The following is a 5,020-nucleotide window of genomic DNA, read 5'->3' as shown; positions in this document are numbered from 1 at the left end:
AGTTCCATAGTCTCACTGCTCTTACCGTAAAGAATCCTCTTCTATGTTTGTGTACAAACCTTCTTTCCTCCAGACGCAGAGGATGTCCCCTCGTCACAGTCACAGTCCTGGGGATAAATAGCTGATGGGATAGATCTCTGTACTGACCCCTGATATATTTATACATATTAATTAGATCTCCCCTCAGTCGTCTTTTTTCTAAAGTGAATAACCCTAATTTTGATAATCTTTCAGGGTACTGTAGTTGCCCCATTCCAGTTATTACTTTAGTTGCCCTCCTCTGAACCCTCTCTAGCTCTGCTATGTCTGCCTTGTTTACAGGAGCCCAGAACTGTACACAGTACTCCATGTGTGGTCTGACTAGCGATTTGTAAAGTGGTAGGACTATGTTCATATCACGGGAATCTATGCCCCTTTTGATGCAACCCATTATCTTGTTGGCCTTGGCAGCAGCTGCCTGACACTGGTTTTTGCTGTTTAGTTTGCTGTTTATTAAAATTCCTAGATCCTTTTCCATGTCAGTGTTACCGAGTGTTTTACCATTTAGTATGTACGGGTGACTTGCATTTTTCCTTCCCATGTGCATAACCTTACATTTATCAGTGTTAAACCTCATCTGCCACTTATCTGCCCAAGCCTCCAATCTATCCAGATCCCTCTGTAGTAGTATACTGTCCTCTTCAGTGTAAATTACTTTACACAGTTTAGTGTCATCTGCGAAAATTGATACTTTACTATGCAAGCCTTCTACAAGATCATTAATAAATATATTGAAGAGAATAGGGCCCAATACTGACCCCTGAGGTACCCCACTAGTGACAGTGACCCAATCTGAGTGTGTACCGTTAATAACCACCCTCTGTTTTCTATCACTCAGCCAGTTACTTACCCATATACAGATGTTTTCTCCCAGTCCGAGCATTCTCATTTTATATACCAACCTTTTATGCGGTACAGTGTCAAATGCTTTGGAGAAGTCCAGATATACGACATCCATTGATTCGCCGCTGTCAAGTCTAGAACTTACCTCCTCATAGAAACTGATTAAATTAGTTTGACATGACCGATCCCTCACGAAGCCATGCTGATATGGCGTTATTTGCTTATTTCTGTTGAGATGCTCTAATATAGCATCTCTCAGAAAACCTTCAAACAGTTTACCCACAACAGATGTTAAACTTACCGGCCTATAGTTTCCGATAGGAGTGAGAAAAATAAACAAATGCACACAGAAGCTATCCATTTTTTTCCAGACAAAAAAAGAGAGTTCTAAAATGTCACAAAATAACTTCCAGAAGCCTAGGCTTTTAAATCCTTCGGAGTATGACCTGGGTATATGTTTTTTGGGTCTTATTTATATCCTTATTTATAAAAAATTCTTGTTTGTTAAAATTGTCTAATTTGATTTTTCCATTTCTTTGCTTTATAGCTTTCCCCCTCATAGATTAATGAGTTTGGTATTTTTTTGTTGATATATAAAGATCAGATAAGTCTACACCATATATTTGATCTCCTGGTATGTTCCAATCACAAAACAGTTGCTATGTTCCAGACTTCATATTCCCAAGATCTCTAATGTGCCAGACTACTGATTCCAGTTTTCCTATGCTCCAGACTACTCATTCTTCATCTGTTCCTTGTGGCAGATCACAATGCCCTATTTGTCTGTGCCAGATTACTGTTTCCTAGGCTTTCATACTGAATGCACTTGACCACAACATCATAACCTATATTTTCTATTTGTTGTACCATATATTCCTGACCTTTTCCTAAGCCAGTAACATAACATTTATCGGTCACTTGGCCTAGATTCAGCTCAGTCCCATTCAATTGAATGAACCTTGGCTGCAATTCCAAGCACAGCCACTATACAATGAACGGTGCTGTGAGGAGACCGTAGCAATCACCGAAACCCCACAGCCTTCTTAAACAACTGATTGGTGGTGTGCCAAGTGTTGGAACCCCAATAATCAAATACTGTAATGATGACTTATCCTGAGGATAGGTCATCAATATTCTACTCCTGGAAGCACCCTTTAATTTTCCCAGGAAATGGAATCGGAAGGCGAAGAATAACTAAGGCAAAAAGCTGAATGTTGTAGGGTCTACAGACCCTGCTGTATTTTTATATGCCTTTCAGTTTCATTTGAGGAATACTAAATCATTTCTTCTGTACATTCATATGAAATACAAGACAAATATCCTGAAATAATTAGTCAAGAAACACGTCATGTCATTCTAAATTATCTATGACTGACATCTCAAAAAACAACAATATTGTAAAGTGCTTTAAAATTCCTCATTATTTTAGAAGCCATAAATGAAAATCCATGTTTCTGAGGTTAATAGACCTTTATAATGATATAAATTTAGACTGCCCTGTCAAGAAAAATTACCATCTCTTGACCCCTGGATCACAAATGTCCTGTCAAGAGTTCATGGTCAACTTAGTGTCAAGATGTTTAGATTTATAGGAACAATATGCAATCCTGACCCAAACCAATATTTTCACTTTATAATGACTCATGTTTCCAGTAAATATAGAGATTTCTGGTTCAAGAAAAGCTTTTATTGTAACAATATTTGAAGAACTCTCAGTTTAACTTTTTATGTGAAAAATGTGTAAGCAATTGTTTAATGTGCAATTAATTAACTAATGTTTATTTTTATTTTTTTCATTTAGCCTCTTGTTTAGTGACAGCTTGAAATTGATAAGTGCAATTGATTGCACTAAAAAAGTGTAGATTGGAGTTGTTGTAGAGAGGGTAGACATGTCATAGACTAGATAGTCTGGCTTCATTTTGAAAATGAGCACACCAGCACCTACTGATTTTTATAGAGCTCTATTGATGTCCTGCTTTGTTATGAATTCATGTGGCATTCATGAGCAAAAGAAATTGTATTATGTTCCATCTTATGCCATATTAAAGAGTTACTCTCCTCATTTGTCTACAGGGGATTAACTGCATAACATGGCATGTATTCAAACATGACACAATTATTTTGTTTACAGAGTTACCATATGGAAGTACATGGAGTACTGTACCTATAGGTCCATAATACAAAACCATATGGACTCTGTGTTGCACTATATAGTCCCTGTTCAGCAGCTGTACTGTGGGCATAGAACCTTGCTCCAATTAATGAATGTATCTATCTACAATATATTTCATGACAAGGTTTCAGCATAATAGCTAAACTAAACCACTACACATCCTACAATTTAAGGTATTTCTATTATGATAAATCCCTAATAAAGATGTACAGCATTAACAAATAAACCAATTACAAAGGAGTATTCTGACAGCCTGATTGGAGTCAGGAAGAAATTTTTTCCCCTAAAATGAGAAATAAAAAAAAGGTGTTTGCCCTCCTCCGGATCAACTTACCGGAAAACAGGCTGAACTGGATGGACAGATGTACTTTTTCAGCCTTACAAACGATGTTACCATGTTACTATGAAATTGAATGCCTTGTAGCTGTAGTAGTTTCTGACTTCCATGATTGAATTTGGTTTCCCTGCATCTGCTCCTCCCAATTAGCAGAATATCTTCAGCTTGCTGTTATATCAATGGAGAGCAGGACAGTGGCGGGCACGGACACCACTCCACTGACCCTTCTCTCCCTACTCCAGCAGCCTGCACCCCCTGGCCTTCCTCTACTTTCTTTTAATAGGTCCAGCTGCTGGAGTAGTCTCCTTGCCTACTTCTTGTCTCTTCCCTCTTATCCGTAGGGTTGTCATTTTTAGGTGCTTACAACACCTTTCCTTGCAGGAGGGTGCCTGAGCAATAAGTTGTTGAGCTTGCCAGCTCCCTACAAAGGTATTCTGTATCCATTTGTCTGCCCATGTACCAACTTCTGCCTGATTCCTGGATTATGACCTTCTGCTATCTGACTTGACTTGTGACTGGTCTGCATATTGCATATTGACCCTTTGCTGGCTTCCCAGAGCTCAGACTTTATCGGATTCTACCTGCCCTGGCCTAGGTCTGTCCCTGACTACAGTTTTGCCTGGTCCCTCGATGCTTTGCACTAGTGTCTCTGACCCCCGTGGCTCAGCTGTCAACCACACATAGACTATTCTAAGAGGTAGCAGCTTGATGGTTTCACTGCAGTGAAGACCAGATCCTTGAACAGGGGTTAAAGAGTGAAAACCCAGGGACTGCAAAGATAATGTTTTTAGCAGTAGCCCAAAGCCAAATCTATTGGTTGACACAGGGGTTCAACACTAATTGCTGTAAAAGTTACCATTAGGTATAGATAAGAGAACTGAGGCCAATCAATATACAGTGGGGGAAATAATTATTTGACCCCTCACTGATTTTGTAAGTTTGTCCAATGACAAAGAAATGAAAAGTCTCAGAACAGTATCATTTCAATGGTAGGTTTATTGTAACAGTGGCAGATAGCACATCAAAAGGAAAATCGAAAAAATAACTTTAAATAAAAGATAGCAACTGATTTGCATTTCATTGAGTGAAATAAGTATTTGAACCCTCTAACAAAAAAAGACTTAATACTTGGTGGAAAAACCCTTGTTTGCAAGCACAGAGGTCAAACGTTTCTTGTAATTGATGACCAAGTTTGCGCACATTTTAGGAGGAATGTTGGTCCACTCCTCTTTGCAGATCATCTCTAAATCCCTAAGGTTTCGAGGCTGTCTCTGTGCAACTCTGAGCTTGAGCTCCCTCCATAGGTTTTCGATTAGATTAAGGTCCGGAGACTGACTAGGCCACTCCATGACCTTAATGTGCTTCTTCTTGAGCCACTCCTTTGTTGCCTTTGCTGTATGTTTTGGGTCATTGTCGTGCTGGAACACCCATCCACGACCCATTTTCAGTTTCCTGGCAGAGGGAAGGAGGTTGTCGCTCAGGATTTCACGATACATGGATCGTCCATTTTCCCGTTTATGCGAATAAGTTGTCCTGTGCCCTTAGCAGAAAAACACCCCCAAAGCAAAATGTTTCCACCCCCATGCTTGACGGTGGGGACGGTGTTTTGGGGGTCATAGGCAGCATTT

The sequence above is a fragment of the Bufo bufo genome, chromosome 8, assembly GCF_905171765.1.
Source record: "Bufo bufo chromosome 8, aBufBuf1.1, whole genome shotgun sequence".
NCBI lineage: Eukaryota > Metazoa > Chordata > Amphibia > Anura > Bufonidae > Bufo > Bufo bufo.
The sequence above is the reverse complement of the archived record's forward strand: the minus strand, read 5'-3'. Positions refer to the sequence as shown.